Consider the following 27,335-nt stretch of genomic DNA (forward strand, 5'->3'; position numbering starts at 1 on the left):
AAAACCATAAAGAAACTGAGAAGATCTTTCCACTTTATTTGTATGCACCACATATCAGAGACTATGTGTGCAGTATATACAATGGAATAAATGCTTTGAATGGAATAAATTTGAATTTTCTGAACATTTACAAAACTAGCTGTGTCAGGTGTTCCTACATGGGATTTTTTTTAATGATTCTGGTACTCTGATGCTATGCTCTGCAAAATGCCCACAGCTAGAAATGTGGTTAATTTAATTTAATTTAATTTAATTTAAAGGCTTGATAATAATGTTGTATGATAAGATGTTGTATGAGAAATTCTGAGTTTAACTGTGGCTCACAGGATCAATGTATTCAGTAATCATTGAGTTAAATGTTTCAGAAACAAACACTTTTAATAATATTGATATTCAGGAGCATGAGACTGATTTTTTTTTCACCCATGTTCTAAAAAAATGTATTTGACAAGGTGTCACATTTATAAGATGTGAGTGTATGTTCCTCTAGCTATCAAGGTAGCTATAGGTTATACATGTATATATCTTTATATATTTATTCGTATTTATAATCTATAATCTATAATCGGACAGTGATATACCTGCATCGTTTATGAGGGTACGTACAGTCATGTATTCATAGATGTGATTCATGTAGCATCATTATAATCTCTTTCTTACAAGACAGTGATGGAACCACAAGACTTCAAGCAGTATGGAGACTTCAAGCTTCATGATTTCTGAAAAGCTTAATTCAAAGTGCAAGTCTTTCTTTTTAACCAATGTAAAATGAAATCCTTGTCCCGTTACTGAAGTCCCTAATGAAGAGTCACTCCCCAGCATCCCTATAGGCCCCCTTCAGATACTGGAATGCTGCTATGAGGTCTCCCCACAGCCTTCTATTTTCCAGGCTAAAAGAGGCTTTTCTAAAAGAAAACCACATGGAATTGATTTAAAAATTGTGGAAACAAGAATACCTCCCCTGCATTCCCCTTTAACTTCCCCTCCCTAACCGACAACCCCTCCTTTTTTATTTCACTGTTTTGCAAACTGTTGTTTGCCAATATGAGGGACAGAAACTTACTTTACAAGGAAAACCTGATTTGATTCCAGCAGCTGTGGCTTGATGTAAGACACCATACTCTATGAGATTCACAGTAAAAATCACTGGAGCTAGCAGTACTGCAGAGACACATTCAGACAGTGGCACACTATATAAGAATTGAAGGTTCATTAAATTAACAGTGTAACTTCGGTGTTTGTTCTCAAAAAGCACTTTGTTTTCAATGCGTACACAAAACACAATGAACAGAAATTGGTGCAGTATCCCTCTAACTCAAGAACATTTCATTATTATTCTAAATTCACAACATTTTGTCAGAGTTTAAAATTAATTTTTAAATCTGTTTCTTTCATAAAGGGGGAATATGCTGATTTGAGACAACACTTCCTTCAAAAATAGCAGAAAAATCTGTCCTGATCAACACAGAGAGGACATTGAGGTAACTTCTGACATGCTCAGACGTACTTCATGCTGAACACAGCTTCATGGAAAAAACCTATACAGTAGCCCAGAATACCAATTGTTCATCTCATTTATTTCTTCCTATTGGGTATATGTGGAGTGGCATCCTAATTGAGTGTTAATGAAGAAATAATTAGAATTAAGTGCTTCAATAGCAGTTGGTGATTATTAGCTTTCTTAGTATGGGGCAATTTAATTCTTAAGCAGTTCTCTCGCTTTTTCAAAATGGGTATAAAACAAATAGAAAGGCCATTAGTTTTCCCTTCTTCCCTCAAGCCTTGAATTTGCATTCCTTTATATGGTGACATTTTTAGGGTGATCTTTAATGGTAGAACTAGAAACCCATCTCTCCTGCCTCCCTAAGGGAAAAAGACTGTCCAAGTTTTCAGTAAGCTTTTTATATGTAGCTTCCATCACCATGTTTCAGCTCTGTTGTGAAGAAGCCATTTTGTAACAGCAAAGATGTTGCTCAGTGTCCATGCTCACTCAATTCTCAACCTGTCATCTTAGCTGAAAAGTCTTGCAGCTGGCCTATAGATACATAGGAAATATAGCATCTCATAAGAGATGGACTTTGAAAACAAACTGATTTCCCATAGTTTGGAAGACACCTGCCAAGTGATAATGAATTAAGGTCATTGTGGAACTAAGTTAATATGACCCTGAGACCACAGCTGAGAGGTTTTGTATTCTTCAGCCTAACAAAGATTAGACTTTCTGTCACTAGCATCTCTGTGCATTTTCAGACATCAGTGAAAATGGCTATTTTACTTCATATCAACTTGATATGAGAAAATAAGCAGGAACACCTTCTTAAATAATTAATTTCTTCATTTTCTATCAAATACATTAAAAAATGGCATAAAACTGAAAAGCAGCAGGGAGTTTTGTAAAACAGGGAAGTTTCCACATTCTTTTTTTTTTTTTTTTTTAATGGCTAGTATTTCCCTTGGGAAGTTTGCAGCTGGATACAGGGTCTCGTGATTTCCTTTCTTTGAAGTATTTTATGGATATTACTGTTAGGAAGGGGGGGACACAATGACTTTCTGACATGCAAAAAGATGAAGCTAAAATTAATATACTGTGGTTTTATGTTACCTTTCTAATTCCTCAGTTTCCCTAGTGATGATGCTGCCTGAGCTTTTCTTGGCAAGCCAGAGCTATAGAATTGTGTCACAGGATTTAAAAACTGCACAATGCTTTGGATGGTACTGTTGGGGTGACCACAACTCTATTTAGGATTGACGTTAAATCTGCATCTCCCTGTGTAAATGGCATTTAAATGCCATTGTAAATGGTAAAATCAGCATTTTTAGATTAAATTTCATTTTAGATTAAATTTCACCAATTGAATATCACTAAGATGTGGAAAGAAAACCCAAACAAGCAAAATACAAAAAATCTACAACAATATTTAAAACAGTAAAATGGAGTATGCATTAACTCAGGCTTAAAAAGAAAGCAACAATGTATAGTTCATATGAATAAGTATATACAGTTTCTAACAGCTTGAAGTTAATCAAAGGATGAAAAGTCTTGTGTGTACAGTTTTTTTGTGTTCTACCCTAAATCTTATTCATCTTAATGAACCAGACTGTTTATGAATCAAAGCAAAATTACTTTTGCAGAGTCTGTAACTTCATGACAGTCTCATACACACAATAAGTATACTTATATCTATATATATAAATATATATCTGTAAACCTTTTACTGGTGGACAATCTGAATATACATCTGGGAAATATTGTGTTCTAACTAATTATCTTGCTGAAATAAGAGAGATTTGTGTGTGTGTATAAAAGATTCTCCAGCTCAGAATGGCTCAGCTTGAGAAGTACCATCTTAGAATAGAATCTCAAAATACTTAGGGTTGGAAAGGAGCAATCTTTATAAGGTTATCTTCACTAATCAGATTGACAGTGAATTACTATTAACTTAAGAGAATTTTTGGAAATTTCTAAGCAGGAATTGAACTCAGAGAACTCAGTAGTTTTAATTAATGGAGGAAGGAGAGAAAAAATAAAGACAAGGCAAGGAGAAGGCAGTCTGGAAAAATGACACTCAATTATTATGGATGAGATACAGGATTAAATATTTTAAATAATGAACAGTGTGATTCTGAGGACCACAGGCAACCTCATAAGCAGCCAAAATGACAAATTATGAGCTTTCTAGAGACAAACTGTCAAAGCAATATTCATCTGAAGAGAGGGAAAATGAAGGAAGTCTTGCTGAAAGCCCACTTTTTAAGAAAGAATAATAGCATGTCACAATCATGTGGGAATATGTTCCTGTGGCAAGGACATCTGTCGGAAAGAAAGGGCAAGTCTCATAGTTGCATGAAATAACTTTTAACTACACGAAATACATGGTTGAATCAATATCACATACTGATTAAACCCATGAAGGAAAAGCGATCATACTGTTTTAAGAACTATATAAGCGAGGGTCTGGTTTTAAGGAACTGAAATGTAAGGCACCAATGTGAAACACTTCTCCAATGCTGAGATAGCTCTGGGAGAGCCCAGGTGCCGAGTAACACATATTTATTCCTATAAGAGAGGATCTTACTTTGAGGTATTAAAAATTAAAAGTTAATTATGTGAGAACATAAGAACAGCAGTGGGGGTTTGGACTCAGTATCTACCAATATACTGAAACACAAGCTTAGTAAAAGATAATAAGAATAGAGTGAGCACACACTAATGCTTTCCTGTAATACCCTCTCACCTTCCAGAATTCTATAGTTCAGCCACTTTCTGAGACCTAGGCTGCAACTTTCTGGTTATATCAATGTGAAATGCATGTAACACTGGTGTATATGTGTATACATTCAAATATGTATATATATACATAAGTACATAGAATCATAGAATAGTTAGGGTTGGAAAGGACCTTAAGATCATCTAGTTCTAGCCCCCTTGCCATGGGAAGGGACACCTCATACTAAACAATGTCACCCAAGGCTCGGTCCAGCCAGGCCTTGAACACCACCAGGTGTAGAGCATTCACAACTTCTTTGGGCAACCCATTCTAATGCCTCACCACCTAACAGTAAAGAACATGAACAATTATATATAAATGTATGTGTATAAGCATGCATATACAGACAGTTTCGTGTTACTGTCTGTGCATACACACATCTAGCATGGATCCACTTAATTTTTTTTCCCCTTTTGTCACAAATGTGATGTTATGTTAATAAATAAACTATAACAGATCTTAAGGCCAATTTACTTCAACATATCAGCTTGTTCTTGTCTTCACCCCTTGTTTTGTATTCATGAGAACATCTCTTACTGAAGAATGTTATAATGTCCTCAAATTGTAATAAGCTTTTTGTCAAGGGGATTTTATAGCTGGTTAAAGCCCAGTAAGTGGGTTGTGATTATGACCTGGACTTAGCTGTTACTGTTTCAGTGCTTGGTTTTGTAAATTTATATTTTGCATTCATTTTATAATTCAGAGAAATTTGAGGAAAAAAAGGAGAAATTTTAAAGTTATTAATTTTAGTGCTCTGGAGAATAGAAACAAATATGTTAAATTTGTAAAATAAAGGTTTATCTAAACTGACATTTCTAGTTTATAAAAAATGAATCATGTAGTCATAAAACATCTCCATGCCAAATATTAATAGCTACAAGGTTCAGCCTTGGCTATGCATGTGGTTATATGTGCGGAAGTCCCTACAAACACACTGCTTTATAATGCTACAAAAGTGGAACAAGTATAAAATCATTCACAATACTAATAGCTATACTATCAGAAAAAATGATTTGCACCAAAATCCGTTCTTTATCCTTACAACACCCTGTCATGGTTTAAGCCTAGCCGGCAACCCAGAACCACACAGCTGCTCGCTCACTCCCCCCCTTCCTCTCCCTTCTCTCGGAGGGATGAGGAGGAGAACCGAAAAAATGTGACTCCCATGGGCTGAGATAAGAACAGTCCAGTAACTAAGGTATAACACAAACCACTACTTCTACCACCAATAATAATAATGATAAGGGAAATAACAAGGGAAGAGAATACAACCACTTACCACCCACTGACTGATACCCATCCTGACCTGAGTAGTGATCCAGCCCTTCCGGGTAACTGCCCCCAGTTTATATGCTGGGCATGATGTGCTGTAGTAGGAAATACCTGTTTGGCTAGTTTGGGGCAGGTGTCCTGTCTCTGTTTTCTCTTGACATTTCCTCCTCCCTAGCTGCGTGTGAGACTCAGAAAGTCCTTAGTCAGACTAAATATTACTGGGCAACAACTAAAAACATTGGTGCTATCAGTGTTGTTCCAAGGCCGAAAGTCAAAAACACAGCATTGCACCAGCTACTTAGAAGGAGAAAAATGACTGCTACTGCTGAACCCAGGACACACCCATGTCAACAAAACTAAGCATTTCACATTTAAGAGAATACAGTCCGACAGAACAAAATCAGTATGTAATATGCTGGACAAATTGTTATTCAAAATCAACTATATATGCCTTTCTTTCAAGTGGTTTCTGTTAGTTTATCAGTAAACCTTCCATGTACTTCGTGGCTTAGCTGCTGACAGAGTTCAATCAGTGTAGATAGGCCTCCAGCAGCAGGATTTTGCAAGACCTCTTGGATAACAATGTGTGGAAAGCAAACTAGTTACTGAATTATTATTTTTTTTTTTTTATAATGAAGGGTATTTGTCAATTACAGCTGGTGCCTAAGTGATCACAAATGATGGCATCAATACCAGGATGTCCTAGCAGAGCTCAGAAAAATAAAATTAAGTACTTTTAGGAGTTCCATATATCTATGAGACTTCATTGGCAATGCTTTGATGTTGAGATGGACTTAGTAATATCTGTAGCCAAATGAAGCAAAAATAAAGATAAAAGAATGATACATGCTAACCTAACCACATAGGAAGGCTTCTGTGTACATTCTTTAGTAGAGCCAACAACTGAATGATTCTTTTAAAAATTCATTTCTCTCTTCCATTTCAGAGAGGGGTGGTGTTCTGAGTCTGTCCAGACACTAGAAGAGTTGCTGGTCTATGCAGTTAGCCAAACACATACCACGAATTTGGTATATGCTGCATTTGACTAGTAAGCTCCTGCTGCTGAGCTTGACACAGAAGTTGGATGTCTGTAAGAAAGGTAGCCCTTTGTGTAAGAAAGATAAATTAAGGGGGGTGGGAGAGAATTAAGGGAAATATTTTTGTAAATATTTTCAAGTTTTAAAAAATTTCAGTTCATGCTCTTTTTGTAGAAGAGTTGCGCAGCTTGATAAACAACTGTCTACTCAAACTATTGCATGCAAGAACATACTGCTTTTTTTAACTACAGCACAGATTGTGTGGGGGAAAACTCCTACAGATTAAAGAAATAAAAGAAAGGTGGAGCATAACTTCATCCCCTGACACCGTTGACACCTGTAATGACCATCCTGCTGGAATTCCACTACATGACATAAATAATTTCATAGAAGGAATGCATTTATTCTAATATACTTCCATTTTGTGTTTTAACTTACAACAGGGTATTGGTTTTGTCAGCTGCAGATTAGTAGGGCCTTTTTTTATTAGCATATGACCTACGCAAAAGATTTGACATCTCCCAAAGAATTCAGAATGAATGTTTGCTTACAGTGATTTGTATTACAGAAAGTATATGGCTGATATCTACAAAACACAAACAAACCTTCAGAAATAGAAAAAAAATCTATTCTAATTATTTAATTATTGTTTCTTTTTTCTTTTTTTTCTTCACTGTGATAAAAATTCTATTTATTTTAATGTAAATACATGCACAGACACACTGAAGTAGAATGTCCAGAAATGCATGAACAACTTAAGAGTATCTAATTTCGCCACATTAGTGATGCTAAGTATGGTGTTTTCTGAAACCTTAATTTTTCTTTTCTTCCCTCTTATACTATTGTGCCAGCTTTGTATCACCTCTCTAAGCATCCCTCTTCTTTTAATCATCTCCTCCATCTGATTCATATGGCATACAGTCCACCTCATATATTCCTTATCTCAGTATATTTAGTATCTATGAATGAATTTGTTTCAGAGCTGCAGCATGTCAAATACGAGCTCACAGACATGCCAGTTTTAAATAAGTGCTTCCTCAGAATTTTCACAATGTCATAAGCAGTGGGTGGAAGGCAGAAGATTCTTGACATCCGAGAGTCGTTTTCTATAGCATGAAGCTGGAAGGGTTTAATTCATAAAGAAACTGCTCTATGGAATAATCACTGCCATGGGCTGAATTTGCAGTTAGCAGTTTTCCTTTTTAAGTAGTATTTCTTCTGCTGCAGGGGAACACAAGCAACCATGCACACACCGGCATGCCAGGAGGAGAAAAGTCCATCGTGTCTTCTCTGACAACTACTCCGCTACTCCAGGTACACCAGCCTTTCTAAAATTCAAATTATAGCTGTTTTTCTAATAGGATTTAATACCTTCTAATTTTTCTTACAGAATGCCTCCAATTTCCCAATTTCCTTTCCAGCTAATAAAACTTACCCCATGATTTTTCTGTTTCCGCTCCTGACCCAGGCAGTCAGCCAAAGCCTATTTGTAACCACAACTGTTTCTGGCGGTTAAGTTTCTTAACTCCCAAGTGTAAGAAATAAGAAAATTAATACTTTACACCATATACATTATATAATTAATATTTTACACTATATCCCTGTGAGTTGAGGCAAAATCAAAACAAAATTATTGAGAAGGCTGACAGGAAGCACTAAATACCTCCTTATGTACTTTTCATTCGGTCATTTGTTATTTTGGCTGTATTTCATAATCTTGTTAATTATTTATCAAACTCCATTTGGGCGAGCAATACATTTTTATAATTGCAAGCAAATGTGGTGTCTCCTCAACACTGACCTAATTGCGAGTTAGAGTTTCAAAACCCACTCAAGGTCCAGAACATAATATAGTCTACCTGCTTCACATCAGTGCTAAACCTTGTAGACACCTTCATTAATTGGATGTATTTTACTGAGCTTAACAATCCTTTTTGAGCAAAACTTCAAGTACTTGTCTTGTGGTGGGGGTCAGATTTCAAGTAGTTACCTACCAGCTAAACCACTTCCCAGGGAAGAGAGCTGTAGGTTCCAGCTTTAACGGGATGGCTCTTAGTATAGGGGTCCAGTTTTAAGGGAAAGGCTGCAGATACTGGCAGATACTGGAACAGATTCTTCATGACTGTGGCTGCAGTGCATGACGTTGATTTGGTCTTCTGCAGTCTAAGTCTGCTGCTTGGGTAAATGGTTCTATTGTTACTATGATTTCATCTTGAATTTTACTAAGTATCCAAAAAATGCCATTCTCAAACACCCCAAATAGGCAGAAAATCCTAATGTTTCCTACTGGCTCCTATTACTCTCCACAAGAAGGAGTGGATGTATATATAAATATGTACAGAGATGTCTGATGTACAGGGGAAAGAACGTAAAATGGGATGGGAGATCTCCATCTTAACTGCTTTCAACAGTTTCTTTCTCCAACCATTAAGGATATGACTGAGACTGGATCATTCAACAGAGCTCACCCTCAAGACAGGTACTTGGGAATTATGTAAGATTGCATGTCAGGTCAGGTGTCTGAGTTACCTGGGATGAATACTACCCAAAGCCATGTCTGCTTTTTTGTACAGTAGATTTTAATATAAAGAGGTATCTCCTTTTACTTCTTTCATCATTGGAAATGTGTTTATTTGTTCTTGTTTTCATTTGAAGTGACAATCAACTGTATTTTAACAGATATTTAAATATTTCTCCTTAATAGTCCCAAGCTCTGAAACTAACAGAGCTGTTAAGAGCTGAAATTTCCTTTGTTTTATTAATGTTAGTTAGGTAATCCCTGTGATCCTCCTGCCTGAAACTGCTCTGGACAGATACCTGATGAATTCCAAACAATGAAAAAGGCCAACACCTTAGCTAAGCTCCTGGTCTGTCTCAGGTTTAAAATTCATTAATTTGCTTTGTCAGCTTCCTCATTTAAGACCAGGGGCTGAAAAATGGAAGCAAGATAGAAAACTCTACATTCATATGTGATAAGACTCTAAAATAAATGAGAATAAAAAAATAAAGCACAAAAGGATGCATTTTCTACCAATTTCTGCAATTTGGTAATCCAAATTCTATGTAAAAAAAAAAAATTTAATTATGAAAATATGCACTGTTTAGAATTCTTTCATCTAAATATGCTTAAGAAAGTACAATATTTAATTACACTTATCATTTAGATCGACATTAGCCAAGTAATTTGTTTTAACTAGATGCAGAGGAACTGTTGTTCATATCCTTAGTTTGTAAGGATGATTGCTCTGTTTCAATAAGTATCACTTCACACCAAATGGCTACATCTAATACGCCAAAATATGAAATGCAGTTCTTACACTTAAAAAAAGAATTAAATTTCAGTATTGCTAAATGTGGGACTCCATTTCAGTTTCTCATAATTTTGCCAAGCTTGAGTCATTTGGGCTAAAATCACCCACAGATGTTTGTAGCAGCCTGGTTTTTTTTTTTTTTTCACTAGGGAAATTTTCTTCATTTTATTTTTATTTTTCCTTTTTTTTTTTTCTTTTTTTTTTAAAAAAAACAACCAACCAACCAACCGCGTAGTTCTTCAGTCAGGAAAGCTGCCCATAAAGCACTCAAAGAAATGCAGTGCTATCTTAATTTGTCTTCCTAGTGCTTAGGCTTTTTGATATAGTAACATAATTACATACTATTTTTTTCTACTAAACATTGCTTCAGTCAGGGTAGAGGAAGAACGCAACTCAGGGAATAGATTGGAGCTGTGCAGTTACAGAAAGACCTCCTTGTCATTGTCATAGGCCTTTCAGCATCATCTGTTGCAGAAGATGTCAGGTGTACAGTGTGTGAGGCAAGAGGCCAGGAGATAGGGTGAGAAGGTCTTGGGAGCAAAGTAGCAAAATGATGCAGCAGGCTTGAAATATGTTGCTTTTTTTGCACTAAATCGTTAAGTCAGAACACTGTATTATCTTATTTCCAAATCACTCATTCCTGGCCCAGATACTTCTCACAGATCTGCAACATACCATGTGATTGAATGATCCTTATTTTATAAGTGCCTGCATTGAGGGTCTAGGGTCTAATTTGCAGAAATTGTGCACACTCACAGCTGCAGTGGCTGTCTGTGGGACACTGCTTTGAACATCTAATCTGCTGCATAATTCTTAGCACTCCACAAAATCAGGTTCTGTGTATCTGTGGTTGAATAAGAAAATTAGTGGGCACTTTGGATGTTTGTATCTGTGTGCCTCAGTTCTCAATCTGTAAAATGGGGATGATAATTTCATCAGATGGTTGTGGAAGTAAAGTCATTATTCTAAGCAGAGCACTCAGGTGCTACACTGATGAGCACCGGAAGAAGAGCTTCAGGAAATTAATAACTGTGTATTCAGAGCAGGGTTTAAATAACATGCAGTAAGTAATACATTGAAGGACTCATTGAGCATAAACGAGAAAACAGCTATTGAATAGGTGTTCATTACATGGACAGTTGCCATTCTCTGCACTGACAGCAACAGTAAAGAGAAAAAAAACCCTATGAGAAACTGTAATTAAAGACTGCATCAAATTCTGAATGCGAAAAGAGGCATCTCGTTATATTTGCTTTGAAAACTGTGATATTGATATTCCCTCACTTCTGACTGCTTCAGTCTGTGCTCTTCCTCATTCTATTTCTTTTTCCATGTTAGAAATTTGGGCTACAATAACTGCTATGACTCTTTGGCTGAATTTTATTCCTTCATAAGCAGCTGGAAAATAACATTTGGAGTTGTTTGTTCAGTGTTTACCCAGCTAGTGGGCTGCTCTGTTTAACTTGGAGAAGTGATATGAGCAAAGCGTGGACAAAGTCTGTTTCTGATTCATCAAGTCTTATGCTGTTTTTTTCATAATTCATTTAACATGAAAGATGGATTTAATTTCCTGTGACCCTAATTTTGCTTGTACAATCCATCTCTTTCCTGAGAGTAAAACAGAATCTGAGGAAAAAGACTCTGTGACTGTCAATATGCAATGTAAACATCTTTGGGTATGTACCTATGCATGCCAAATATAATTCTATTTTTCACTCTGAAGTTTGTTTAAGTGCTGTTGATATAACATTTGGGAATATAATTAACAAATCTCTATAGAAACATTTTGTTGGTATTGTCACAACAGTTACAGGCTGCAGAGATGTTCTCACTGAAATGTGAGGTGAGACCGTAAGCTACCCTTTTGACAGTGATATGCCACTGCATATGTAGTACAACTCAGTCAATAGGAATAAAAGGGATGCACCTTTACAAATCAGTGCACCTCTTAAAATACAGTAATGCTTTTTTCTAAGGTGTTGCCATTTTCTTTCATTCCATCACATATGATAAAATAAAGCGATACCTTTCACATTGATTTATTCCCAACAGACGGCTTGTCTAAATTCAGCAAGGCATTAAACAATGTAAGCAAAGCTTTTGCCTAAAACTTCCCAGAATTTGCAACAAATGTTCATGATCTCATGCAATTTATTTTGAACTCTAAATAAACTGATATGTGTGATATCACCTGTAAGTAGCCAGAATGGGATTAATTTTATAGAAGTTTAGAAGTCTGCTGTGCACATTTTGACATTCGTGACAACCAATTACATCTCCCTTCGTAGTCAATGAAAGCATTTTAGAACCCAACCTGTCTAGCGTGTTAGGATGTCTATGTCCCAATGAGGTAAGCAGCACCCAGAAATTCCTGGATTTGGGGTGAAAGAAAGTTTCACTGTGGGAAACTCAGGGAATCTGAATGTCTGATTCAGACAGAAAAATGCACATTTGATTATAATGTTCCAATTTGGTGTTAAATTGGTCAAATATAATTTTTATCTTAGAGTTATTAGTAATTTAAACTAGTAATTTGCACAGGCAGTGGAATACCTACATCTAGATTGCTGAATTATTCAAACAGTCCTTAACATGGATAGGACTGGGGTCACCTGGCATTTATGTAGCCGATACCAAAGGAGTACAAAGTGAGAGTCAGCACATGGCCTGGCTTATGGGTAAAACAGCAAGTCCAACATTATTTTATTTACAAGTGTGTACTTGGTTTATATATAGCGTATTCCAGTAAGTGAAATGTATCCATTCTGCTTTGAAAGAGACTTTGATAGCTCTTACATCAGTAAGACTGATATATAGCTTCCTGTGTGGCAAATATCACTCAGACAGGTACAGATCTTAATTACTCTTTCTTTTATTTATATGCATGTGTTAATCTGAGATTAGCAGTTAATACACCAGGAAAGTAATCTCCTTCCAGTGTATTTAAATCTCAGGTAAGTGGAGATAGATTTCAAATACAAAACTAAAAAGAGATCAAGGTAAAGAAAATGAGTGTAGTGCGTGATAGATTTTGTAATATTTCAGCCATTCAAACAGAAGCATCCTAAATCTCTTTTTATGTATATTCTGTGAATACCATTAAGGATCCAGACAGTACTGTTAAGGGTGTCTCAGATATTTCAGGTTCTGAAATATGCACACTAAATTTAGAATGCGCAGGTAATGGTAAAACCCACTAACTATATATAGCTTCTTATGTACAGCAATATATACTGACACATGTGAGCCATGGGAAAAGATGAAAAAGAAGGTAGGGGGTCTTACTAAGTGAGACAAAGCCAGATCAGCCAGTCAAAGGCCAAGTTTTTGAATAAAAGGGTAATAAGATAAGCAGGCAGAGAGTGGATTAAAAAAGAATGATGATAAGAGAGACAGTTGGGAAAGGTACTGTAATTCTGAGTTCTGCAGCTACAAAGATTAGCAATGCAAAGGTGATAACAGTAAGCAGTTTTCATTCAATGCTTTATATTCTTCTTTCCACCTGGACACTATAATTTACCATGCATTTGCAGTTTCATATTCCTTTCCTTTTCTGTCTGTCAAACTCCCTACCATTTCTCACACCTGCCCACATTTTCAAACTTGCTTTGTCACTTTTTATCATATTGTCCCCTTTCTTCAGGATCATTCCCCTTCTTTTATTTCTTGTGAACTGACTCTCTTAGTCCTTTGGTTGGTGCTTGTCAGTTTGGTGGTCGTTATGGATATGACTAACTCTGAGAGCAATTATGTTGAAAAAAAAAGACAATTCAGAGAATCACAGAATCACACAATCATAGAATATTTTGGATTAGAATGAACTTTAAAAGTCATCTAGTTCCAAACCCCTTCCATGGGCAGGGACACCTTCTGCTAGACCAGGTTGCTCAAAGCCCTGTCCAAGCTGGCTTTGAACACTGACAACTTCTCTGGGCAGCCTGTACCAGTGCCTCACCATCCTCATAGGAAAATAATTCTTCCTAATACTTCATCTAAATCTCCCCTCTTTCAATTTAAAGCCAGCCCCCCCTTGTCCTATTGCTACATGCATTTGTAAAAAGTCCCTCTTCAGATTTATTGTAGGCCCCTTTCAGATACTGAAAGGCTGCTCGAAGCTCTCCCTGGAGCCTTTTCTTCTCCAGGCTGAACAACCCCAGCACTCTCAGCCTTTCTTCATAGGAGAAGTGCTCCAACCTCTGATCATCTTCCTGACTCTAATCTGTATCCACTCACGCAGGTCCTTGTCCTTCTTGTGCTGAGGGCCTCAGAGTTGAACACAGTACCCCAGGTGGGATCTCACAAGAGCAAAGTAGAGGGGCAGGATCACCTCCTTCGACCTGCTTCTTTTGATGCAGCCCAGCATAGGCTTGACTTTCTGGGCTGTGAGCGCACACTGCTGGCTCATGTTGAGCTTCTCACGGAGAACAAGCCCAAAGTCTTTGCCTCTTGGCTGCTCTTAATCCAGTCTATCCCCAGCCTGTATTTATGCTTGGAATTGCCCCAACCCAGCTGCAGGACCTTGCATTTGGCCTTGTTGAACTTCATGAGGTTCTCTGAAGCCTGTCATGGTCCCTCTGGATGGCATTTCTTCACTTCAGTACCTTGACCATGCCACACAGCTTGGTGTCATTCAGCAAACTTTTTGAGGGTACACTTGATCACACTGTCCATGTCACAGGCAAAAATGTTAAACAGCACTGGTTCCAATACTGACCCGTGAGGTACACCACTTGTCACTGGTCTCCACTTGGACACTGAGCCACCGACTATGATTATTTGAGTTTCATCAGGAATGTTTTTGGCAGTTCATGTGTATAGGCTTCAGTTCCAGAGGAACTTTTGGCTCCTGCCTTCCTGTGTCATTAGCTTAGCCTTTAACACTACTGATCATAGAATTATAGGATAGTTAGGGTTGGAAAGGACTTTAAGATCATCATGTTCCAATCCCCCTGCCATAGGCAGGGATACCTCATCCTAGACCATGTTACCCAAGACACCATTCAACCTGGCCTTGAACACTGCCAGGGATGGAACATTTACCACTTCTTTCAGCAACCTGTTCCAGTGCCTCACCACCCTCACAGTAAAGAACTTCCTTATATCTAACCTGAACTTCCTCTGTTTAAGTTTAAACCCACTGCCCCTTGTCCTATTGTTACAGTCCCTAATGAGGAGTCCGTCTCCAAAGAGATATGGGTTTCTCCAAAGGAATTATAATGGAATTCCTTCTGGAAGCCTGATATGGGATGAAGACTGATCCAAACCCTTGCTATCAGCAGGACTGTGTAGTTTAGAATAGGTTGCTTAAGGCCTTGTTTTAAGTATCTCCAAGGCTGCATGTTCTGTCTCTGGGCAGCCTATTTTGGTGTTTGACCACCTCAGCCTGTCAAGGCTGAGAGAAGACTGTGCCAGTAAAGACCAAAGCAAAGAAGGCATCAGATACACAGGCCTCTTTCCTTTTTTTTTTTTTTTTTTGGATATAAATAATATATACTAATATTATGTAATGTTTAACTCATCGTGAAACCAAGTGAAAAGACAAAATTCCAGTTGCTTTGTTATTTCATTTCACCTCAAAATCTTGGTGATCGCATAGGGCTAAATGTAAGTAATTTGGGGAGATAATACCAGCTAGGGTTCATGTGCACTATGTCATCACTTAGGAGAATTGGGTTATAACAGATTGTGAAACTGATTGCATTTTCTAAATTTATACTCTGGTAAGTTTCCCAGAAACTACCTTTCCCCCCTGCAGAGATATGGCAGAATTTGTACTCAATTTGCGCATGATAAAACAGACATATATTGAGATTAGCATAATTATCAGTGGCCTAAGCCTGTAACTATAAGAGGATATAAAATATGGGAAGTTGAAAGATTATCCAAAATTATTGTTATTGAAATGCCTCAGGTCTTCAGAAAGGGGCAACATTCCTTTTCCTTTAATTTGAGTTTTATTTAACTTATGCAGAAAATGACCTTAGTTTTAAGATTTAGATCAGATATCACAAACAAGAATTTGGGCCCTGGAAAGTTACCAAAGAGAAATATGTCTAACTCTTCACACGGCATATGCAGCACTTGCTTCAGTATTTTTAGTACATTTTAAGTAGGGGTGCAAAGCATTTTACCAACAGACTGCCAGTACTTCTAGCAAGTTAGGTCTTTCACTAAGAAAATCTTCCAAAAATATTCCGAGAAAGCAGCGTATGTATTAATAACCATTGTTCTACCTATTAGAGGCAGCATTTGCTTATACTTGCAGCCTATGATTGCAAGTTAATTGGTCCATAATTGTTTCTGACGTGAAAATTAACTCTGTACAAAAATGGTATAATATAGTCCTCAATCTTAGACTAAAAAAGCAAAAAAACAAAACTAAAAGACAACAACAAAAAAATATAATTAAATAAGACAGAAATAAACAGAAAAAAAAGGGCTAAATAGCAATGGATTGGTAGAACTAGTAAAACAGGTTAAATTCTACCTATTAGATGCCTGCCATACCTTATATTAAATATTAAAAATTTGAGGTCTATGAAAGCAAAGGTCATTTCTGTAATTTGAATAATGAAAAGCTTTCAGTTAACCTATGTCTTAAAGGTACTGACTATATAAGCCTTTTGAAGTTCGAATGACTGTGAAATATATTAAATCAATATAATTTATTCAGAAAAAAAGCTTAAATGTACAATCTCACAAAGGTGAAACATGTTGATGTCACCATTATTCTGCAATAACTCAGTTTTTAGTGCATTCAACTGTGAACTGCCTACTGAATAGAAACAATGGCTCATAATAGCAAAATCCATTTTCAGATCAAGTGAAGAAAAGACAATTTACATGTCACCTCTACTCTGCTGCCTGGCATTGTCATTAAAGAAACAATCACAATCAGTGTTGCTAATTTGTGAATTAAGTATTTGAATATGTAAAAAAGCATTAACATTTGTCAAACTTTACCCCTTTCAATACATTTGGGGGTCTGACATTGTTCTCCTGTATTCAAAATTCTTGTGAAAGCTTACTGATTAAAAACATTTCTCTGCTTTCTCAAACTTTCAGTTCCAAGTCATAGTAATACAAAAACCTTGGATATTATAGGAAGCTGTACTTCATGGCCTGAAACTAGTCAGAACAATATCAGATCCAAAGTATTTATTGAACAACACATACACAAAATTCACAACTGCTAGATTGTGCTGTGTAGCCATGGGAGGGCTGATCTTGGTGCTATTTACATGAACACTAAAGGGAGTCTGAAGGCCTCTTGGACTCCTAGATGCAGTGCTGAAAGCCTGTGGACAGAATTTAGTTGAAATATGTACTATTTGCAAGGTTGGCAGTTCAGCAGCTTAAAATACAATAAAACTGATGCACAAGGGACTACCATAAGTCCAGAGTTTTCATGGAGACAAAACAGTCAGTTGTTCTAATGGTGACATTATGTGATATTGCACTCAGTCAAAGTGTTTTCCAAGCAAATTGGAAGGTGTCCCTGACCCAAGCTAAATTTCACATTGCTCAAAGGACTTGTTTGGGAGGGTTCTAGATGACCCAGACCAAAAACCTGTCAGGAAACATGCTAACATTTTGACAGTAGGCAACTGTAGCAGTGCCCTGGAATTTATTAGCATAAATGCAAGACTTCAGGGTGGGAAAGGATGCAAAGGTAAAACCATTCCCAGTACCGCTCCGTGACTTCAAATACATGTGCTAAAAGATGAAACACATTAATAATACTTTTAGTAATAAAGAATAATCTTTGACCCACTTTCCCAGCCAACAAACCCTACCAAAGGTCAAGAATATAATATCTGAAAGCATGAGTTAAGCAAATCAAATCTGCATGTTATAAGAGAATTTCACAACACTAGGGATGTGCTGAAAAATTTGAAATGCTGCTTTTTCTTTTTGAAAGAAATTATGAAGTTCAGCCATAAATTATTGATATAAGACTTAGTAGCTGAAATTCTATGCCGTTTTATAAAGAAGCGTACATAATCACAGCAATTCTCTCTTCTATTGCCAGTTAAAACTTTTCTTGAAGAAAGGTACCAAAAAAAAGGCATAATGTAAAATTTGTTTCTAACTTTATTTAATTGAATTTTAATGGAATTCTGGCATTTCTTTTAGGAAAAAAAAAAATCCTAACCAAACCAAGCCAAAAAATTAAAAACAGACACCAAACCAAAAAACACCAAACCAATTCTGAAGACTCTTGCTTGAGCAGCTGCAAAACTCATTAGGGGTAATATTAGGTAAAAACTGTATAATAATCCAAGACATCTTCCTGAGAGAGTACTGTACTCCTCTGCAACACTTAACTATTTCATAAAAAGTGACCAGCGTCACCCCTGGAAGTTCTTCCCTGTTTCAACAAATGAGTAATGTCATGTGAGATACCTTCTATCAGAACAAAAGTCCAGCTATGGACATCATGTGTGTATCTAGCATAAACACCTAACTCACGCAGTCTGGGTGACAGTGTGGCAGTGGAATACCTGTAGAACATCTCTTTTATCATGTACCTTTTAGAGAGCCTGGATGTCTGACTGTATTCATTGAACTACCCATGAGGCTAATTTTAGATATCATGAAATCTAAATTGGAAGCAGCTAAGGGGCCTATTTGGATCTTGGTTTTGTCCTTTGAAATAAATATTTAGGTCTTTCGAACACCTCCGTAAGAACACAGAATTAGAAACACAGCTTAATACCAATGCATAAATGTTATCATAATTCTACCTCAAACATTATTTTCTCTCCTCTACAAGGCTGAATCATGACTTTAATAGGGATGTTTTGCAAAGCACTTTATAATTTTTACTTTGGAAGAAAATGCAAGCTAATGTACTGAGTTTGAAAAGCTCTTGCTTCTTCCACATGTCACTTTCACTGATGACTGCAAAGGCCCAGCAGTTCCCACATTTTCCACTTGCCAATTCAGTTCTGGTTGTGTGACCTCCATAGCTTTTTCTCTCACCAATTCTGCAGATTGTCTTACATCCTGATAATCCCACACAGAGTCTTGGACTACTTTGTTACTGGAAGATGCTTTCACCCTGTCGTGAACCCAGGACACACCCTCAGGATTAATTCATGAGTGCCAGATCTGTTCCAGAGTATTTTATGTGTATACCGCTAAGGTAGATTGCCTGTTAGAATGAATCACTGTGCGTGGATCACTGTTTAGAATTTCATTCAGGGAATAGTTTAGGCTGGGAGTCACCCCTGGAGATCATTTGGTCTTGGCCCTCCTCAAAGTAGTGCTAACTTACATTAGGTTGCTCAAGCCTTGCCAACACAGCTTTCACCAGTGCTCTGGGGTGGAGAGCCCACAGTGTCCCTGGGCAGCCTGTTGCAGGTCTGTCTACCCTCGTGGTGAAAAATAAAACTTAATGCACTTTTGGAATTTCTTTTGTTACACTTTCGACTGACCCTATTTGTTCTTTTTCTGTCCTCTTCCAAGAAGCATCTGGTTCCATCTTCTCCATATCTTCGCATTAGGAATTAGGTAGCTCCCAACATCTGTATCTGCTCTCAGATATCTCTTCTTAAGGCTGAGCAAACCTATCTTCTTCTCTTTGTCCATTATGTGCTCAAGTACCCTGACAATCTTGGTAGTCCTTCCTGGTAGACATGCCTATGGAGACACTTCTACATTTTCTATCTTTTCTTTATTGTATGGGGATATAACTGTACACATTATCCAAATGTCACCAAACAAGTGTGAACCAAAAAGCAAAAAAAACCCCTCAAACTGTTGGCTGCATATCTTCTAACACAGTCCTGTATGCAGTTTGCCTTCTTTGCTGTAAGGGTATACTGTTGATTCTAGTGCGTCTTCTTCAGCAGGACTCCTGGTTCCTTCTCTGCAAAACAGAATCAGCTTTCTGATCTGTTGACCAGCAGCCCCTACTGTTTCACAGGTTTATTTCATCACAGGTGCAGCACTCTGCCTTTGCCCAAGCTGAACTTCATGAGGTTACTAACAGCCCATTTTTGAAGTCTGTCAAGGTCGCTGAATGGCTGTCCACCCACCAGTATATTGTTCCTTTCCATCTCGGGTTTGCGTCCTCCGCAGGCCAGGTCATTCATGAAGTTATTGAACAGTATTGGCCCTAGCATTGCCCTCAAGGAATCCCTTTGGTTATCAGTTGAGTATTAGACTTTTTTTCCTGATGATCACAACACTTTGAGTCCTGTGTTAAGCCATTTTTCAGCCCACCTTGTAGGTTCCCCATCTAGTCCAGCTCTCTTCAGTTTGAGTACAAGCATACTATGGTCATCTCATAGATGCTATAACTGTGTCAAAACCATTGCTGAAGTCAAAGCAAGCAACATCCGCTACACATACCTTATGGCTGGAAATAATCATCTTAACACAGAAAAAGCCAAGTCCTCCTCTGGGCTATATATTGTATCCCTTGGTATGAGAGGAAAAAGTGTTAGCCCTATAAGGACTGTTTTTATAGCTTTGGAACTAAGATCTGTTGATGAATGCTGTGGGGAGCCACAAAGTCATACATGACCATTTGAAAGTGGACTAGATGATCTCCACAATTCCCTTCCAACCCTGGTGATTCTGTGGAATAGTAAGAGAGGTAATCAAATTGCCAGTTGGGAATGGACCTGGGTTGAATTATCTTCTGAAGCACACCCTCAAGAAGGACTAGTTGGTTCACTCCATAAAAGAGTCTGAGGGTGAATAAACAATTAAGTGAACAGATTCCTGGGAAGAAGCTAGGGAACTAAGTTCTTTGACTGTAAATGTACTTCTAGCTTAAAATCTGAACTCCTTATCACTTTGTTATCAGATAGCTTCTTTTTCAGGATTACTACAGAGGAGAACAGAGTGGAAAGCACAAGGATGGATCAGCTCTCTAAGCTTTCCAACATAAAAAGAGTATCGAACATGTATTTTCAGGCATTTTGCATGTCCCTTGATGGCTGAAGAGCAGAGTCAGAAGCAAAGTTCCTTTCTTCATAGCTGAACAAGAAGTTTCAAACTTCTTTAAGCTATAACATGGAAAAAGCTGGAAAGCACAGATCTAAAGGAAGACAAACTCAAAAGCACAATCTGACTTAAGGGTTATACTGTTTACATAAAGGGACTTTTAATAGTGTAATTATTAATGGTTTGATTCAAAACAATTCTGAAAAAATTATAAAGATGGACAAGAAGCATGAAATCTACAGGGCAGAGCAGGTGGAAAATCAAGTGTGAAATTGGCAATTTTTTTACTTACATGGGGCTTTGTTGTTAGACATGGTGTTACTAGAGCTGAGTTGCTGAGGTTATGCTATCTAAACAATGGCAGAATATCGTGTTGAGGTAACAGGATCTTTAATCCAGATTTGAAAAATGTGAAAATTATGATGAAATTGAACCAAGCTAGACAAGGTATGACCAATAAATGGATTAGATTCTTTTACTAGGAATAGAGGTAAAATGGAACATCTAATCTGGACTTACTCTGATAGGTCACGTCCTTCTTGTGTTTGGGCTTGTCACGGTTTAATGCCAGTTGGCGACTAAGCTCCACACAGCCACTCACTCACTCACCCACCAACCCTGGTGGGATAGGGGGGAGAACTGGTAGGGTAAAAGTGAGAAAACTCTTGGATTAAGATAAAGACATCTTAACAAGCAAAGAAACAGCTGTGTGTGCAAGCAAAGCAAAAAAAGGAATTTATTCACCATTTCCCATCAGCAGGCAGGTTTTCAGCCATCTCCAGGAGAGCAGGGCTCCACCACACATAACAGTGACATGTAAAGACAAATGCCATCACTCTAAACAGCCCTCTCCCCCCACCACTTTCCTTCTTCTTCCCCTTGCTTTATATACTGAGCATGTGTCCTGGGTTCAGCAGTAGCAGGCATTTTTCTTCTTCTTAGTAGCTGGTGCAGTGCTGTGGTTTTGACTCTCAGCCTGAGAACAACAGTGATAACGCTGATGGTATTAGTTGCTCAGTAATGTTTACTCTGACCAAGGACTTTCTGAGTCTCATGTTCTGCTACAAAGGAGGGGAAGCTGGGAGGAGGCAGAGACAGGACACCTGACCCAAACTAGCCAAAGAGGTATTTCCTACCACAACACGTCGTGCCCAGTATATAAACTGGGGGCAGTTACCTCGAAGGGCTAGATCACTGTTCGGGTCGTGCTGGGTATTGGTCGGCGGGTGGTCAGAGGTTGTATTCTCTTGCCTTGTTATTTCCCTTATCATTATTATTATTGGTGGTAGCAGTAGTGATTTGTGCTATGCCTTTGTTACTGGACTCTTCTTATCTCAACCCGTGGGAGTTACATTCTTTCAATTCTCCTCCCCATCCCTCCGCGAGTGGAGGGAGAAAGGGGGAGAAGTGAGCAAGCAGCTGTGTGGTTCTGGGTTGCTGGTTGGGCTTAAACCACGACAGCACAACATAATGGGTATGGGATATCCCTTGGCTCATCTGGGGTCAGCTGTCCCATCTGCGTCCCCTTCCAAATTCTTGTGCACACCCAGCCTACTCACTGGTGGGGTGGTACGAGAAACACAAAAGGCCTTGACACTGTGTAAGCACTGCTTAGCAATAACTAATCCATCCCTGTGTTATAACACTATTTCCAGCACAAATTCAAAACATAATCCTATGCAAGCTAATATGGAAAAAATTAACTTTATCACAGTCCAACACAGGGCCCCAGAGCTGAACGCAGTACTCCAGCTGTGGTCCCGCGGTCACCATTGAACTATGTGTGGTAAATTTGTTGGACTTACTGTGCCTTCAGGTTGTATTTTGTGCTGGACACAGCAATAGACGCAGCATTTCCAGCTGAGGATAGAATACTACCTGAATAACTGGAAAAACACAAAATATATGGAATTAAAAAAAAACCAAAACTTTAATTAGTTACTGTTAAATATCATTATCTTTTTTTTTCATTTTTGCTTGGGATTTTTGTGATTGTTTCTGTTGTCGTGCTGTGCAATTAGAAGATTATATTCAGAGACATCGTGACTTTTGTTTGCTTATTTCAGAGGCATACACTGAACAGTCTTAACTCTTTTCTTGTTTCGCTTATAAATCTATAACAATGTATCAGAACAACTTACATGACACCTTTATTAAAGATATCAACTTAGTTAGCTTTAAAAGCAAAACCATAATGTAAAGAATCAGCTAGAGATCTTCAAGTCTACAATATGTCTGACTCCAATTGTGTTACAGATGTAACCACACAGAAAAGGAACAGCTGAAGTGTAGAGTAAACAGTGTTTTGTGTGGCACTGCAAGATTTGTCTCCTAACTGTTATTTTCCTGAATGTGCAAAGTGGTTATTCACCTGGGGTGGGAGTTGTAGGGTTGCATCTTATATACTTTATACAGTTTAGAGAACCAAAGAACAGCTAATAACAATGTCACCTCATAGAAAGAGCACCTGAAAATATAGATGTACACCTTTTAAGCAAAAGGATCAATACAGGCTTCTGAGAGCATATCCTGCCAGTGTGCAGCACCCATCATTCTCTCCATTTAGATTATGAAGTTATCAGTGTAGCTGTCAGTCACCACAATGCAGTTAATTTGCAGGAGCCAAAGCTGCATCATCAAACTGTCTACAAATCTGAGAAGCTGCCAGGGGAGAAAGGAAAATGACTGTGAGTCTAAATGCCAGCAGGCTAAAGTGGGAGACCTTGATCCATGCTCATGGATATCTTTGACAGACTTCCTGTGTTCCCCAGAGAAAGCAGATTTTGCTCAGATTCCCTTCAACAAAAAATGGAGATAACAGTGTTGCTGAAGTCAGGAATTTTTAGGAGATTATTAAGTGCTTAAATATTACAGTGATGGGGAATGTCACAGATAAAGGCTTTGATGGAGCTTTTTCTCCAGCATGAAAAGAAATATAAACCAAACAAACTCTACTTCAGTAGAGTTTCTGCCTTGAAGTCACTGCAAACTGAAGATAGCAATGTCCAGGTAGGTATACTTCAGAATTATGTTAAAGCCTCAGGTATCTCTGTGATGAAAAAGTTACGAATTGCATCTGAAAAGAAAGATGCAAGACATACAATTTGTACATTGCTTCCTTGATAAGTGATTTCTAGTTGTACTGCACTTTTTAGGTTATTTTCAAGTACCAAGCTTGAAGAAGACTTCAGAATTTAACAGTGCTATGCTATTCTTTTCTGCTATTTAGTTTCATATTTATAGCTAAAGAACTGAAAAACACTCACTGAGGACTCACTGGTCATGATCATGAGATCATGCCATGATCATGCAATCATGAGATGGTCGAATTGCAATCATGAGATGGTTGAATTGCGATCATGAGATGGTTGAATTCGAGACCCTTAGGACAGTGAGAAGAGCATGCAGCAAGCTCACTGCCCTGGACTTCAGGAGAGCAGACTTTGGCCTCTTCAGGAACATGCTTAGTAAGGTTCCATAGGATAGAGCACTAGAAGGCAGGGGGGACCAAGACTGTTGGTTGATATTCAAAGATCACCTGTTACAAGTTCATGAGTGTTGCATCCCAACTAGAAGGAAGTGCAGCAGGAGGACCAGGAAACCTCCTTGGATAAATAAGGAGCTGCTGAGGAAAATTCAAATGAAAAAAGAGGCTTATAAAAGGGGGAAGCAAGGACAGGCGGCCTGGGAAGAATACAGGGATGTTATCTGGGAAGCAAGGGACAAGGTTAGGAAAGCTAAGGCTCAGTTAGAATTAAACTTCTCTAGGGATGTGAAAGATAACAGGAAGGGATTCTATAGGTACATTGAAAATAAAAGAAAGACTAGGGACAAGGTGGGCTGTCTCCGGAAGCTATCGAGAGAACTGGCTACCCTGGATTTGGAGAAGGCTGAGGTTCTGAATGACTTCTTTGCCCTGGTCTTCACTGGCAAATGCACCACCCAATTCTTGGAAGGCAGACGCAGAGACTGTGAGAATGAAGACCGTGGGCACACTGTAGGAGAAGAACTGGTTTGAGACCATCTTAAGAACCTGAACGTACACAAGTCCATGGGACCTGGTGATATCCATCCATGTGTCCTGAAGGAGCTGACAAATGAAGTTGCTAAGCCACTGCTCATCATCTTTGAAAAATCGTGGCAGTGAGATGAAGTTCCTTACAACTGGAAAAAGGGAAATATAACCCCCATTTTCAAGAAGGGGAAAATGGATGACCTGGGGAATTACGGACCAGTCAGTCTCACCTCTGTGCTTGGCAAAATCTTCGAGCAGATTCTCCTGGAAGGCATGCTAAGACACATGAAAATCAACCAGGTGCTTGGTGACAGCCAGCATGGCTTCACTAAGGGGAAATCCTGCCTGACCAGTTTGATAGCCTTTTATGATGGGGCTACAGAACCAGTGGACAGGGGTAGAGCAGCTGATGTCATCTACCTGGATTTGTGTAAAGCGTTCGACACTGTCCCGCGTGACATCCTTGTCTCTAAATTGGAGAGACATCAATTTGATGAATGGACCACTCGGTGGATAAAGAACTGGCTGGACGGCCACACACAAAGAGTTGTTCAATGTCCAGCTGGAGACCAGTAACGAGTGGTGTCCCTCAGGGATCAGTGTTGGGACCGGTCTTGTTCAAAATCTTCATCGCTGACATGGAAAGTGGGATTGAGTGCGCCCTCAGCAAGTTTGCCGATGACCCCAAGCTGTGTGGTTCGGTTGATACGCTGGAGGGAAGGAATGACATCCAGAGGGACCTTGACACGCTTGTGAGTTGGGCTGATGCCAACCTCATGAAGTTTAACCATGCCAAGTGCAAGGTCATACGCCTGGGTCGGAGCAATCCCAGACACAGCTACAGGCTGGGCAGAGAACAGATTCAGAGCAGCCCTGCAGAGAAGGACTTGGGGGTGCTGGTTGATGGGGAAATGAACATGAGCTGTCTTCAGTGTGTGCTTGCAGCCCAGAAAGCCAACCGTATCCTGGGCTGCATCAAAAGGAGCATGACCAGCAGGTTGAAGGAGGTGATCCCACACTGTGCCCTTGTGACCAAGAAAGCCAATGGCATCCTGGGGTGTATTAGAAGGGGGGTGGTTAGTAGGTCGAGAGAGGTCCTCCTTCCCCTCTATTCAGCCCTGGTGAGACCTCATCTGGAATATTGTGTCCGGTTCTGGGCCCCTTAGTTTAGGAAGGACAGAGACCTGCTGGAGAGAGTCCAGCACAGGGCAACTAAGATGATTAAGGGAGTGGAGCATCTCCCTTATGAGGAAAGACTGAGGGAGCTGGGTCTCTAAAGTTTGGAGAAGAGGAGATTGAGGGGTGACCTTATTAGTGTATATAAATATATAAAGGGGGAGTGTCACGAGGTTGGAGCCAGGCTCTTCACAGTGGCAAACAATGAAAGGACAAGGGGAAATGGATACAAATTGGAGCACAAGAGGTTCCACTTAAACCTGAGAAGAAACTTCTTCTCAGTGAGGGTGACGGAACACTGGAACAGGCTGCCCAGGGAGGTTGTGGAATCTCCTTCTTTGGAGACATTCAAGACCTGCCTGGACACGTTCCTGTGTAACCTTATCTAGGTGTTCCTGCTCCGGCAGGGGGATTGGACTAGATGATCTTTTGAGGTCCCTTCCAATCTCTAACATACTGTGATACTGTGATACTGTGATCCTGCCCCTCTTCTCTGCTCTCATGAGACCTCACCTGGAGTACTGTGTGCAGTTCTAGTGTTCTCAACATGAAAAGGACATGGAACTGCTGGAACAAGTCCAGAGAAGGGCCAGGAGGATGATCAGGGGACTGGAGCACCTCCCATATGAAGATAGGCTGAGAAAGTGGGGACTGTTCAGCCTGGAGAATAGAAGGCTGCGTGGAGACCTCATAGCAGCCTTCCAGTATCTGAAGGGGGCCTATAGGGATACTGGGGAGAGACTCTTCATTAGGGACTGTAGTGACAGGACAAGGGGTAACAGGTTCAAACTTAAAGAGGGGAAGTTTAGATTGGATATAAGGAGGAAATTCTTTCCTGCTAGGGTGGTGAGGCACTGGAATGGGTTGACCAGGGAAGTTGTGAATGCTCCATTTTTGGTGGTGTTCAAGACCAGGTTGGACAAAGCCTTGGGTGACATGGTGTAGTTTGAGGTGTCCCTGCCCATGGCAGGGGGATTGGAGCCAGATGATCTTAATGTCCTTTCCAACCCTAACTATTCTATGATGTTACGATTCCATCACTCCGATGTTTTGTTACTGGAAGATAGCAATTTTTTTCATTAATTGAAGGCTGGAAATCAAGTTACATCATTAATTACATTGTAAATGATTGTAAACTGTAAGAAAGAGGTGTTATAGCCTCCTTGAAAAGCTTTCTGTTAAGCTGTGATTGTTTTGGTCCTCACAATCTGTGACTGTTGACAACATAGGAACATGTTCGGCACCTACCCCCTTGACTGTGAAGCTTTATTTTCTGGTGAAAATCAGTGACTTTTGC

This window comes from Neopsephotus bourkii, unplaced genomic scaffold (assembly GCF_033783945.1).
Source record: "Neopsephotus bourkii isolate Nb327-2 ecotype Australia unplaced genomic scaffold, CSIRO-AGI_Nbou_v1 NB_595, whole genome shotgun sequence".
Classification (NCBI taxonomy): domain Eukaryota; kingdom Metazoa; phylum Chordata; class Aves; order Psittaciformes; family Psittacidae; genus Neopsephotus; species Neopsephotus bourkii.